This window comes from Salvelinus sp. IW2-2015, linkage group LG35 (assembly GCF_002910315.2).
Source record: "Salvelinus sp. IW2-2015 linkage group LG35, ASM291031v2, whole genome shotgun sequence".
Classification (NCBI taxonomy): domain Eukaryota; kingdom Metazoa; phylum Chordata; class Actinopteri; order Salmoniformes; family Salmonidae; genus Salvelinus; species Salvelinus sp. IW2-2015.
In genome coordinates this window covers 123,368-138,433 of record NC_036874.1, presented here as the reverse complement: position 1 = coordinate 138,433, position 15,066 = coordinate 123,368, and the positions used below count along the sequence as shown (strand labels likewise).

Below are 15,066 nucleotides of genomic sequence, written 5' to 3'. Positions count from 1 at the left end.
AACGTTATGAACTGCTATTCAGGTTTGTTCTCGTGCTCCTCGGTCAATAAATGTTGTAGCCTATAACATAGGCATTACAGTTGCACTATGCAAATAATGTGTGATTCAACAAAGACTGTGTCTATGTGGTTTAATGTCAGTTTACTCGGTTATACCGTAGGCTGGTTTGTTATTGTGGGAAGTTATCTTTTTGCGCAATCCCTTTCTGTCAAGGCCACTCAACCGCGGGCCAGGTGCAGAGAACCACACAAACTGACTGGCAAATGACGTTACCATTTGTTCGCGGAAGTGGCTTTTTTTGTGTCGGTAGAAAGGGGGAGGAAAGGAAGAGAAACTAAAGAAGAAAAGTTTCAGCCCTCTTTCTAAATAAATTCATATTCGCACTGTACGACAGCTGGCGATTTGAACTTTCACATTCAGCCACTTGTGTMATTTAGTTAGAGGTAGGCCTACGGGACAACAACAGCTGGGAGAAAACAAGAGGCACAAAAGGGACAAGGAGGAAGATAGCTGGTAAGTTCTTCTGACAAAAGTTCACCACACTTCTCTGGGCATGGTTTGGGCTTGAATTGTAAGGGCTGCGTGTTGTAACGTGGTAGAAAGACGTTTTAGGACATTCGAATAYTAAAGCAATAACATTCTGTCTGACAGATTAATATTATTTGCTATAGGCCGCCTTACTTTTTGTTGTGCCATCAGTTCGATGTTGGCGAAACAATCTTTTGCTGATATCTATTCTAGCAAGACCTGCTGAGTTGTGTGGCCGTACAACGAAAATATTTAGTTATTGTAACATAGCGAAATATAGCCTAGTGATACAAAGTAACTCGCCTAGGCCGCACATTAAACATTGTATCCTTTCAACAGAAGTCGCAAACAACCGTGTTGTCACTTTTGGGTGTTTTCAAAATAAAAGTGGTTTTCTGCATAGGCTACTAGAAATAGTCAGTTCTGTAGGCCTGGGTCCCTGGGATATCATTACTTTCCTCACACCAAGTTGTCCAACTCTGTCATTTAAACTGTTCTGGAAACACGTTATAGACCTACATGAGTACTAATACTGTAACAAGAAAAGTAACAGCATTGTTTGTATTGACATGTTGTTTAYGTACTACTATAGCAATATGGAGTTTTGTTTGTTTTTCTACACGTGGAACAGGAACTGATCACTATTCCGCTTATGTAAGCTCCACAAGACCTACTATGCAATGGAAAGTATTCTACCATTTTTACTATGTAAAAACATGTTAATGCAAGAATATTACTAAATGAATCCCAGTGTTACCACACAGGTTTAGAGAAACTGAATCTAAAGTCTGACTAAACAGGCTGGTTTTGGCTTTCTGTAAATGCTCTAGTTCTTTTTCAGCAACCTAATCAGAAGTTAGGATTAAACTACATTTCTGTGATGTGCAATATAGATCTTTAGCATATTGTCAAGATGGCATTCTCATGGAGACTTATTTAATGTTTCAATAGGTCTAGGTTCTAGATTGTCATGGAGATGATTTAATGTTTCAATAGGTCTAGGTTCTAGATTGTCATGGCAGGAATGATTTAATGTTTCAATAGGTCTAGGTTCTAGATTGTCATGGAGATGATTTAATGTTTCAATAGGTCTAGGTTCTAGATTGTCATGGAAGTGTAACTATTTGTTTCAGACAACAATGATCATTTAAATCATCTGTAACAATCTCTTGACTAAAACAGTGTTCTGTAGTTGGATACGTGCCTTACAGAACATTCAACAACAAGCTGTGATTCTGGGCCATTCATTAGCCTATGATTCGGGCTGTATTGGTGTGGCCAGATACGTAAACACACACAGTTGTTATGGTTACCTACACCTCAGTCTGTGATGGGACTACTGTTGTTCGACAGCTGGCCTGGTCCTGAGCCCTATACTACGTATGTGGTTTGAGGAGTTAGCGAGGTAACTTTGGTCAACTCTTGAGTTCAACTCGGGATAACTGGTACCACGACAGTGGCTCACCTTTTAGCCAGGTACATTTCTATGGCAACAAATCCAGAACTAACCTGCCCCTGGGCAGGCTTACTCAGGGTTAACTCCATGTATCCTGAATGAAGTGTCACGAGTTAAAGACCAATAAAATCAAGTAAAATGTGTGTATAACTTAATACAATTATTATATGGATAGGAGTGGGGGAAAGGTGCTTGTGTATTGATAAGCACACTAAAGAAGGCATTAACGGTAATAAAATAAAGATGGCACTTCAACAAGCCTATTTTACACCACAGCCTGCTGAAATTGCAGCATAACTCTTTTCATTTTGCACAAATTAAGACGTGGTACTGACTCGCCCATGGATGGATGTTTCAGCCTTGTCTCAATGAAAAGTTTGGCGTTCGACCAGACACGTGTGACATGCATGCGCAGTTACAAGCCTGCTAGAGTTAGCAGCAGGCATATAAGCAATATCCACGGTTGTAGTACGGATGAAGCATGAGCTGGAATGTGACTAAAGCTGGCTAGCTTTAGAAAACCCTGAGTAGATCTAGGTTTAATCATAGTAGACCACTCTGATGGTTTGGAGACACCCCAGACAGATAGGGGTCAGGGATGGAGTGGATAAAGGTAGGCCTATGTGTCTGAACAGACTGCTTCATAATATGCCCAGCTCCCATATCACACTCTCACACACTCCTTAAACTCACTGTCAGTGGGTTATCTCTCTGATGGTGATGAAGAGGAGGAAGGCTTGAGTGACTGCTGCATGGCTGGGCCTGGGGATAATACACTCTGAGAGACAGAAATGTCAGTGATAGAAACGTACACACACACACACAAACTACCAACGAATCTATTAGTCTATCTGTCAATCAAAGACATCCTGTCTGACACAGAGCTTCACAATCCACCTCAGACCCTCTCAATCAAACAGGGTCTGCCCAATCTAATGCAGACCCTATCAATCAAAAGCAGAACYAATCAGTCCTGTCTGTGTGATAAGCTTGGCTGGGTGACACCTTTCGTTAACTCCCTTTTGATTTGTCAGACAGGTGTGTGTATCTCCGCTCAAAATTAAGTGTGTGCGAGCGAGTGCACGTATGCATGTGTGCGCACATGTGCCAGCCCTTAGTTGCAATTGGCAACAGTCTTGGATTTCACTCAGCGTCARTTTGTGTATCAATATGAGGCAGTGTCTGACATGTAGCTCACTGCCAGAGAAAAAAGCCAAGCAGCTGGCTAGATACTGCTCTGTKTTAGCTGGCAAGATACTGTTTCAGCTGTTGTGAGCAGCAGCAGCTTATCTGCATCGAGAAGAGGTTTTGTTTCCATGGTTTTAAGAACATTCATATGTATGACCTTTGACTTATTTGGGTCTTTCACTGTAACACTTAATTGTGGACCCAAATAGTTTTCAGCGTGGGTGGAAACACTGTAGGAGCAGTTATCTGGGTCTCAGTGTGTGGTTGTCCGTCTCTTACAACGTAGCGGAAGAGATGGTGAGACCTGAGCTCCACTTCCTGCCCTGCAGCCCTGGTCTGCCTCCTACTCACTTCACATAGACACTTAGACTACATGCTGAGCTGCAGACAGATTCACTCACACATAGATACATTTAAACTAAAGTTCCACTAGTATTTACTTGATGTACATATAACTAACTGTAAGTCGCTTTGCATAAAAGTGTCTTTTAAATGGCATATATACTAATTAAGTCCCAAAGTAATTATTATGATACCACTATTCATAGATTATTAGATTTTTTGTGATACAAAGCAGGGAGCTTTATCAGGGTTGCACATGCTTCATACTCAGGCCAGTAGTTGCACATGCTTCATACTCAGGCCAGTAATATACTGATGCTTCCTGTCGGTCACATTTGGTCAGCACAGTTAGAGAGGCACAATCCTAATGTCTGATGTTATTAACAGGAGTACATATGAACAGGGAGCGAAAGGAACTCCTGTCCACTGAATGGAACCGAATGAAATGAATAGACTGGTTAGCTCCCGTCTCCTTTATGACATCTCTGTGCCTAATTCTGTTTTCTGCCATCCTAGGTTCAAGGCATTGGGTCTGTGTGGTGTGACCTCTGTGTGGGAGGTTTGTGAGGTTAAAAGGAAACTGTTTCAGTCTCATATCCTGCTCTGGCCCAGAGGCTACAGTTTCCAGGGATTTCTTATTGTTTCTCTGTAAAGTGTTACACTGAGTTCCCTATGGTGTGCATTCTTTGTAGTGTTACACACTAATAGTTCCCCTGGCTGGCTGAGCCTGTAGTCAGAGCAGTGGTGAAGGAGTTCTCTGTCTACCATACCAGTATGTTTGTGAATAAAGTGATACGACTCTAGGTTTCTTTGGGCTGTTGTCTTGAAATATCCAATTTATGTGGGCCATGAGGCTGTGAGTCAGAGCGAGTCTGTATAGATTTGGACAGGACAGACCTGTCCTGTGTGTTGTAAAGTATTGATCTCCGTTAAGGCCTGTTCTGGACAGTAAGGTGTGTGCGCGTGCGTTTGTGTGTACAGCATTTATGGGGACCTGTAAAATTGGTTAATATTCATCAAAGCAGCAACACAGAAGGGAGAGGGACATGGGGAGAAGAGATGGAGAGAGACTGATGGGAGATAGATATCTTGTTATTCAATCAATTCTAGCAGTGACTGCCCTGAGAATCTTTGGTTTATATATGATAGCTTTGCGCACTCTTAGTGAAGACATCAAAACTATGAAATAACGCCATTATTCTACAATGTAGAAAATAGTAAAAATAAAGAAAATAATGAGTAGGAGTGTCCAAACTTTTGACTGGTACTGTATATACATTTTTACACCCAGGTTAAAACACTCACCAGACAGATTATTAGGTACACCCATCTAGTACCGGGTCAGACCCCCTTTGCCTCCAGAACAGCCTGAATTCTTTGGGACATTCTACAAGGTGTCGGAAACGTTCCACAGGGATGTTGGTCCATGTTGGCGTCATGGCATCATGCAGTTGCTGCAGATTGGACAGCGGTACATACATGCTGTGAACGGCCCGTTCCATCTCATCCTAAATATGCTCTATTGGGTTGAGGTCTGTGGACTGACCAGGCCACAACAGTAAACTGAACTGGCTGTCACGTTCCAGGTGATGTTTCCACTCCTCAGTTGTCCAGTGTTGGTGATCGTGTGCCCACTGGAGCTGCTTCTTCTTGTTTTTAGCTGATAGGAGTGGAACCCAGTGTGGTCAGGACAGGAGGCAGGCAGAATGGGAATGTGTGTGTGTTTTGAGTCTGAGAGTAGCTAAGTATGTGAGTCGGCAATAAAAAAAACTTTACTTTCAGACTGCCTGTCCCTTTTTAATAGCCGGGCAGCGGCACACATTCCAGCAAATAAACACCTGTTTCAAATAAATGCTGTGTCTAAATGTAATTGTTTACGAGTGAACTTCAGTGAGTACAGTAAAGATTGTTCAAAAGAAGATAAAGGAGAGCCATGGATGAGACGGCAGTGTGGTTTGACATGGTCGGCACCACTACGGTGGATACAAGAGTGAGTGAGATAATGGTGCTGAAACGTGAAATCGGGGGTGTATGATAGGCAGCCTAGTCTTTGCATGTCTGATCTGCGATGGATTTGTTATTACAATGTTTATACTGGTCACAATCAGTGTGGTAGTCTTTTCAACATTTTATTGAGCAAGAGCTGTGTGCGTTAAGGAAATAGACGCCTGGCTCAAATAGAAGCCTGTCTCTAATAAGCGCCGGTTGTGTTCAGTGATTTAAAGCAAATAAACACCTGGGATATTAATTGAAGTTTTACAGTATTTGGTATTGAGGGATAGAGGAGGGGACAGACTTGGAGAACCTGAGAAGAAAAGAGAAAATCAATCAGAGAGAGCAGACAAAAGAGAGAAAGGGAAACAGACAAGAGTAAGTGAAGGAAGGAGAGCGGAAAGAGTGAGAATAAATCGAGGAGAGCGGAAGGGAGAGAGTTTCGTTTTGTTTCCCCCTATCTGTTTGTCTCACATGTAGAACTGTTAACTGGTCGGTCAGGTGGTTGGGMCTGCTGAATGCTGAAGGCCTGGCTAATCTAATGTCCATACCACCCCCTAATCACATTGATATACCCTCAATAACCTGACTATTTCTGGACCTGTTGTGTCACATTCCCAACACACCACCTGACACGGTTATATGTTGTGCGTGTGTGTACACTTATGACAGATTTTGGGAAGGAAAGCTGTTGTCTGGATTTATTTGACTAGTTCCTGTTAGTAATTCCTTGCATTCCACAATGTGTGTCCGAACAGGCTCAATACACACTAGAGGTCGACCGATTTATGATTTTTCAATGCCGATACCGATTATTGGAAGACCAAAAAAAGCTGATACCGATTAATCGGCCAATTTTTTTTTTTACATTTATTTATTTATTTGTAATAATGACAATTACAACAATACTGAATGAACACTTATTTTTATTTAATATAATACATAAATCAAATCAATTTAGCCTCAAATAAATAATGAAACATGTTCAATTTGGTTTAAATAATGCAAAAACAAAGTGTTGGAGAAAAAAGTAAAAGTGCAATATGTGTCATGTAAGAATGCTAACGTTTAAGTTCCTTGCTCAGAACATGAGAACATATGAAAGCTATTAACATGAGTCTTCAATATTCCCAGGTAAGATGTTTTAGGTTGTAGTTATTATAGGAATTATAGGACTATTTCTCTCTATATGATTTGTATTTCATATACATTTGACTATTGGATGTTCTTATAGGCACTTTAGTATTGCCAGTGTAACAGTATAGCTTCTGTCCCTCTCCTCGCTCCTACCTGGGCTCGAACCAGGAACACATCGACAACAGCCACCCTCGAAGCAGCGTTACCCATGCAGAGTAAGGGGAACAACTACTCCAAGTATCAGAGCGAGTGACGTTTGAAACGCTATTAGCGTGCACCCCGCTAACTAGCTAGCCATTTCACATCGGTTACACCAGCCTAATCTCGGGAGTTGATAAGCTTGAAATCATAAACAGCGCAATAGCTGATGGCAAACGCACAAAAGTGCTGTTTGAATGAATGCTTACGAGCCTGCTGCTGCCTACCATTGCTCAGTCAGACTGCTCTATCAAATCATAGACTTAATTATAACATAATAACACACAGAAATACGAGCCTTTGGTCATTAAAATGGTTGAATCCGGAAACTATCATTTCGAAAACAAAACGTTTATTCTTTCAGTGAAATACAGAACCGTTCCGTATTTTATCTAACAGATGGCATCCCTAAGTCTAAATATTGCTGTTACATTGTACGACCTTCAATGTTATGTCATAATTATGTACAATTCTGGCAAATTAATTACGGCCTTTGTTAGGAATAAATGGACTTCACACAGTTCGCAATGAGCCAGGCGGCCCAAACTGCTGCGTATACCCTGACTGCTTGCACGGAACGCAAGAGAAGTGACACAATTTCCCCAATTATAAGAAATTCATGTTAGCAGGCAATATTAACTAAATATGCAGGTTTAAAAATATAAACTTGTGTATTAATTTTAAAGAAAGGCATTGATGTTTATGGTTAGGTACATTGGTGCAACGACAGTGCTTTCTTCGCAAATGCGCTTGTTAAAATCATCACCATTTGTCGAAGTAGGCGCATCGACTATATGCAACACAGGACACGCTAGATAAACTAGTAATATCATCAACCATGTGTAGTTAACTAGTGATTATGTTAAGATTGATTGTTTTTTATAAGATAAGTTTAATGCTAGCTAGCAACTTACCTTGGCTTCTTGCTGCCCTCACGTAACAGGTAGTCAGCCTGCCACGCAGGCTCCTCGTGGAGTGCAATGTAAGGCAGGTGGTTAGAGCGTTGGACTAGTAAAAAAAAAATTGGCCATATCGGTGTCCAAAAATACGGATTACCGATTGTAATGAAAACTTGAAATCGGCCCTAATTAATCGGCCATTCCGATTAATCGGTCGACCTCTAATACACACAGTCTTTGGTATGTGGGGATACAAAAACAGCTTGCCTAACGTGTGTGTGTGTGTGTACCTTTGCGCTCACCTGAGCAAGGAAGTCACATGACTCTCCACAGCTGATCCCGGTAGCAATGCATGCTCCAAGTGTTTGTGAGGNGTGTGTGTGTACCTTTGCGCTCACCTGAGCAAGGAAGTCACATGACTCTCCACAGCTGATCCCGGTAGCAATGCATGCTCCAAGTGTTTGTGAGGGGATCCTTTAGGAGAACTATGATTCGCTACATGTACAACGCACAGTGATTGGTTAAGAGTGTGTGTACCGTGTGCTGATGTGCGCTTGGTGTTTTTAGGGTTACAGACACTCACAGGCAGTCAGTGTTGTCCCATGGAATACGTGGTAAGAACTTGAGACACACACACAGAGGCATATGGGTTGCTGGTTGCTCCTCCCACTGTCAGCATCTCCCTGCTGTAAAGGACATTGTTTATTTGTCTGTCTAAGCCATTTAGAGCTATATATATATATATATATATATATATATATATGTGTGTGTGTGTGTGTGTGTGTGTTACGCTGGTGCAGGGCCTGGTGTGGGGTTGCTGTGTGTGCGTTCAACAATCACTCTGTATACCGCTGTGATCTGTATGGTGAACGGTGTCATCATACTGTGGGTGTGCGTTCAACAATCACTCTCTCTGTGGGTAACGCTGAGGTGTTGACGTGGGTTCTGTGGTTCTCTCCCTGATTCTGTCTCTCTAGCGGTTCTGCAGTTCTAGATCTTCTGTGTTTCTGTCTGAATCTCGGTTCTCACTTGGTCCACTGATCACTTTGGTTTTCTCTTTTCTTTTTAAGACTTGAAGAATATGTATCTTGACAGCCACATCAAGTGTATTGTTTCTGTTGTTACTGTCCTGTTTGTGAGATAATAACCTGTTCTTTACCAGCGGTGAACTCAAGTGGTACAGTAGCTGCTTGGCATTGTCAGGTTAAGTGTCCATATTTGGCCGTGTACATCAATGCCCTCATCAGCCTGCATCTCTGGTCTGTCTGTCTGTCTGTCTGTCTGTCTGTCTGTCTGTCTGTCTGTCTGTCTGTCTGTCTGTCTGTCTGTCTGTCTGTCTGTGTCGAGAGAGAGAGACTCTCCCCTCCCTCTCTTCCTCTGTCTGTTTCCCTCCTCTTTTCTCTTTCCCTCCATCTCAATTCAATCTCTCCCTCTGGTTCTCAGGTTACCAAACAGGAATAAGGGGGAGGAGCCTTTTAGAGGGGAAACAGCCCATGTGGGCTCTACTATCTCCATCCCCTCCTCCATCCATCCCTCTCTCCTTCCCCTCCTCCATCCATCCCGTTGTCTCCCTAGTGTGTGTGTGTGTGGGAGAGCGCAACGCTCAGTGCACACGCGTGCATATACTGTTAAATGATTTAGACTGCAAAGTGGGAGAGGGGAAAAGGGGAGAGAGAGGGAAATGGAGGGAAAGGGGAGGGAAATGAGGGAAAGGGGAGGGAAATGGAAGGAGGTAGGGAAAGGAATGGAAGGAGGGAGGGAAAGGAAATGGAAGGAGGGAGAAGAAATGGGAGGAGGGAGGGAGGGAAATGGAAAGGAGCGAGGGGAAGAGGGTGAGCGGATGAGACAGAGGAAAAAGCAGCAGCGCGATGAGAGAGAGAGAGAGGAGGCGGCATCACCCAGACAGACAGATAGACAGAGAGGGAGAAGGAGAGGATAGAAGCGGGCTCGTCTCTCACTCAGACAGAGCTGGAAGAAGCAAAGGGGGATGAGAGAGCAAAGCAAGAGGAGGAGAGGAAGACAAATGAAGGAGTGCGTTGTTCAGCCCTGCCGTTTTGCTGTTTCACATTCCGCTGAGACGGGGAAGAGAGGGGACAAGCGGGGGAGGATAGGTGGAGAGGATATGCAATCTGGCAATGACTTTGTGATTTAAACGAGTGGAAGAGAGGAGAGAGAAGGGTGTTTAAACATGAATATGGTTCTGATGTGAATATGGAGCTCTGTTAATACCATGCTACGGATAATCACTCTACTCTGTCTAACCCAAAATAAGGAACAATTGTTTAACATTTTTCATTCACTCTTGAAGCAAGGAAGAGTTCTCAAGGAATTTATTCACAACTCAAAACAAAAAAATTACATTTTGTTTTGTAAAATAAACAATTATAGGTGGAAAAAAACCTGCTCTGCAGATTATTATACAATCACCACCTTTGTCTTTACTTACCTAACAGTTAGGACTGTAAGGAAAACATCCAGGTTGTTGTTTTATGCAATTCTTTTCTAAAGTGTTAGCTTTTGTGATTAGTAAAGTTTATTGATATTAATATTGACTATCATATATGAAAGTATTTCATCCTCTGAAGCAATATATGTTTGTGTTAATCCATGTGTCCTAGCCAGAGTCTGGAATCAGCCAGGTTGGGATGTCAACATTGATTTGGTTTTATATGGCCGGTGCGACGTGGGCCAAACTTTGATAATTTCCTGAGTGGTATTGATCCCTCCAGGAGTCTCTGGCTGGCCCGACGGCTGTAGTTTCTCCAGTTAGATGTTAAAGACCGTAATGGTGCGTCTCAGCTCTGCTTAGCTGCTCCTGGGCTCTGATTTGTGGAAAAGTCTTATCTCTTTGTCTGAGATGTTTCTGGCTGTCAGGATTTTCTCAATATAGATCCTGAGCAGGCTTCTCTTTTAATGTCTGTTGCACGGCCATTGCATCCGCCGCAGTCGGAGACAGACTGAGATGTAAAGTTTTTTGAGTCTTTTTCTCTTATTTTCAAACACTGGTGCTGTTCTTTCTATACGTGTCTGTCTAGGGTGGTGACGACAGGAGAAACAGTCCTAGACAGGACCAGACTACTGGTGGGGTGGTGATAACCAGGAGAAACAGTCCAGACAGGACCAGACTAGTGGTGGGAAACAGTCTAGACAGGACCAGACTACTGGTCTGGTGGTGATAACCAGGAGAAACAGTCTACACTACTGGTGGGATGTTAGTGTGTAGAACCTCTAACCTATTTATGTAAATGTAGGCTCTGTCTAGAATTCTAGACTGAATTTGATGCAGTGTTCTTACTGGTTTGCCAGGAGATGTATCTCTCGTTCTCTCTCTTTAGCTTGTGCTCTGCCATCTTTGCCATATTAGCCATATTCACTTGTAACTAGCGTCCTGACCAGGACAGGTATACCAAGCCGATGTCAGAAATGACTGGACTAATCTGGATTATAATCAGATGATTCTACTGATACTGTATGTGGACATTCACTTTGTACAGCTGTGGAACTGTGTAGTCTTAACTGGTATTGTCAACTGTGTGTTGTTTATGTGTTAGTGTAGTGGTGCCTTTCTCTACTTGTTGTTTGTTTTCTATCTGTGTGTAGGAGAATCAGGACATCTCCTCAGGTAGAGGGCGCTGTACTCTGCACTCGTCTGACCTACACTGTGTTTTATTCTGTGCACTAACATCTGGCAGGGCGAGGGTTAAACCTGCTGTACTAGTTAACACTAGTTAACTAGTGTTAACCTATGTATGTTTGCTAACTGACTCGTTGGCTATGTTTGTGACATCTCGTCACTGTAAGTGAGTGTTGCTAGCGTTTCACAATTGAACGCAACTCTATACGTTCATCCGTGTTGACATTTATATTTTAGTCATTTAGCACACACTCTTTTCCAGAGCGACTTAGAGTTGTGAGTGCATACTTGTTCGTACTGGTCCCCTGTAGGAATCGAACCCACAACCCTGGCGTTGCAAGCCTAATGCTCCACCAGGTGAGCGACACGGGACACGTTGGCTACAGCCACTAATTGACCGTCGCAATCTGACCATCTAGCCTGCAGTTAGCATTCCACTGGTAGTGCTACAGCACTAGGACAAATAGACATTAGAGCATAGACTATAATGGAAGAYTTTTGTAGTTATGCAAAGACACTTAGGCTGTGCTAAGAGCCTGCCGTAGGCTGTCGTAAGACCTTAAAAGCCCTTCATAGCCCCTGCATAGCACTTCATAGCTAATCCCAGTCTGTATCCTGATGTGTTCTGGTGCTCTCTGTCTGGGAGGAGACGTTAGTTAGCGAGTGCTGTGGCAGGCTCCGTAGACAGACCCTCTGGTGCTAGACTGGTGTGATCGAGTGAGCRTCCCTCTGTCTGTTGCTAGGCAGCCAAAATCAAACGGCTAGCTGGTAACCCTCTGCTTCCAAACATACAGGGCTTTAGCCGTTAGCGCTTGTTGTTGAAAGTCTACTTTCTCTGGTATCATCGTGAAACTTTTGGTGCCAAATTGTCAATCTGTTACAAAGTTTTATCTCAGTGGGTCAAACCTGGCAGAGTAATGGTTAGAACATGTGTAAAGTGCTGGAAACAACACTGATATGTGAGCTGACAAGCCCCTGGAGTTATATTACAGGTTCAACCTCCACTATTCACTTCTGTGAGTTGTGTCTTGCAGCTGGAGACTGTTCATGTAAGACAACTTTAGTTTTCTCTTTGGATGGACTATGCAGATTGTTCGGACTGTAGTTAGCTCCTGTGTTTCTAGTTAGGCTAGTACTGKACCATACTGTGTCAAGAAATACACATGCTTCTCTCAGGTAACTGACTATTGGCTTGTTTAAACAAGACTGTTTCTGTTGTATCAGTGAGGAGAGCGAGAGAGAGGGGAGGGAGGTTTAATTGAGTGTAATGACTGGGTGATTGAGTTCTCTAACAAGCCTCCAGTACCATTCAGGTCTCATTGTCATCAAAACAATCCCACCGGTGGTGTCATCAGCCAATGACCTACATTMTCTCTTGTTACATCACCACTGTGTGTGTCACTGTTTCTGTAACCAGAAAAAGGCAACTTCTCCAACTCTAGCACTTCTGATGCTATGGTGCTCCAGAACGTATCCACTCTAACCAGGGCAGCAATGTTCTAGAACAGCTCTACCTACTSTTTTAGCCATATCAGAAACTTCAGTCAGGGACAAGCCCAGCATCTGGTGTTTTCTTATCTATTGGTCTTTTTCTTATCTAGTGGTGTCTGTTACTAGGTTATGTGCATTGTATAGACTCTGGCTGTAGTTACAGAGTGAGTGAGTGTGGAGAGAGACAGACAATCTTTAAAGTAGAGGGACTGTTTAAGAGGACAGTCTGGAGAACGGGAAAGGAGACGAGGGGCGGGGAGAGGGGGAGCGAGAGATCATTTGGAAGAGAAGGCAGGAAGTGGTGGAGCGAGAGAAGGAGGAAGTGCAGCGGCTACTGAGRGAGGCACAGAAAACMGTGTGGAGGAGGAGAGAGGGATTCCAGGAGAGGATAGGAGAGGACAAGCTGAGGGGAGAGAGAAGTGCAGAGATGGGGGTGAGAGAGGAGGAGGAGAGGGAGGAGGTAGCCCAGGAGGGTGAGGGGGGTTGCGGGGGTGGAAGGGGGAGGGAGAAAAGGGTTGGAGTTGGTATCGTCATTCGAACTTGAGAGATTCACTCCGGAAGTGAGTGTACTTAGTTTTTAGGGACCAGCTCCAATCATGGATCTGAGATGTTCAATGTTATTTCAGTGTTTCTCTAACAAGTCCACACTCTCTGGTGTGATTTCAGTCTGAACAACAACGGTGGTTCATTCTCTCTTTTCTCTGTATATTTGTCTCTCACTCAAAAACACGCTCGTCTTTCTTTCCTCTCAGTGACCTTCGTGTCTGTCCGTGTCCGCCCTGTTTTATTCCCTCCCGTCATTGTCAGGCAGTCCGGCAGACACTGCGCAAGAAACACCTTCATCTACAAGACAGAGGAGAGCAGCAAGAGGAGCAATTGAAGATCAGAGGGGATCACTCTCTAAGAGTCTAACCCAGCACACTGATGGAGTGATACTCAGAGTTGTTCGTGTCTACGCGCGTCAGTCTTAACAACATTTTATGACTTTCAATCCACAGAAATGAATGCCACTTTCCAATAGACAGAATCAAAAAGGATTTTTGTGATCAAGTATGCCAGCACCTGTTCTGAAAAATGCTGTTTGAGCACATCAGCATGTCAACTAATGTAGCATGGCACTTAAGTCCAGTTGTTCATCTTTGAGCACCCTGGAGATTCCACATACAACCTCAGAATGTGATTGTCTATTGACACAGGACACTCAGGTGGTATGAGTTACTGCATCAAGGGGCCTTAATCATTGTGTCTGTGTTTTGCACGTGTTGGAGTAGAAACCTACTCTACTGCCTGTAAATGGCACACAGAGTGTGTGAGTCTGTGGTGTGTGTGTGTGCGCGTTTCAGCGTGTCTGTCGGGGCAGTAGACTCACTAGCCTCTCTTGCCTGACACGGGCCCATAAAAACCCTATCAGCTGCCAACGAGTAGAGCTCAGAAGAAGGAGACACACACGCACACATCTGATCACACACACCACACGACAACAGCCAGATGACACGGTCGATACGACAGACAGAGTTAGATTATCTGCAGAGCTTAATAGTGCAAAGTTCTGTTAAGACCTGCTGATCTATGGCCAGACACCAATTCTGGCAGGGAAAATCTCTCTCTTTTATCCCTCCTGCTTTTTATTCCTCTCTCTTATTCATCCCTCCTGCTTTTTATTCCTCTCTCTCTTCACTTGCTGTTTTTAGGTTCCAGTGCTCGTCATCTTTATCTCCTCAGTTTATCTCCTCCTCTTCTTTTCCTCTCATCCCTCTCTCTTCCTCCTCTTTCTATCCTCTCATCTTATCCCTCTCTCTCTTTCTATCCCTCTTCTCTCTCTTCCTCCTCTCTCTCTCTCTCCCTCTCTCTCTCTCTCATCCTCTCTCCTCTTCTCTATCCTCTCTCTCTCTTTACTCCCTCTCTCTCTTTTCCTCTCTCTCTCTCTTCTCATCCCTCTCTCCTTCATCCCTCTCTCTCCTTCTACTCCCTCTCTCTTCTTCTATCCTCACCTCTCTCTTTCTCCCTCTCTCTCTCTTCTTCCCTCCTCTCTCTTCTTACTCCCTCTCTTCTCTTTTCCCTCTCCTCTCTTTCATCCTCCCTCTCTCTCTTACTCCCTCTCTCTCTTCTATGCGCCGCCTGTCCTCTTCTATCCTTGGGCCTTTCTCCCCTCTCTCTTTATCCCCTCTCCTCTTTATCCCATCTATCTCTTCAACAAACAA

General features: G+C 43.6%; 1 protein-coding gene across 2 annotated transcripts in view; it reads left to right on the top strand.

Moving 5' to 3' along the window:
• The first annotated feature begins 174 nt into the window (after positions 1-174).
• Positions 175-15,066, top strand: part of shc1 (SHC (Src homology 2 domain containing) transforming protein 1) — a 40,390-nt gene continuing 25,498 nt past the window's right edge. The window contains exon 1 of one of the 2 annotated variants that reach the window (XM_023980487.3): positions 175-513. The gene's annotated coding sequence lies outside the window, so the exon portion shown is untranslated. The remainder of the gene's footprint in view (positions 514-15,066) is intronic. The other variant, XM_023980488.3, reaches the window with a different exon arrangement.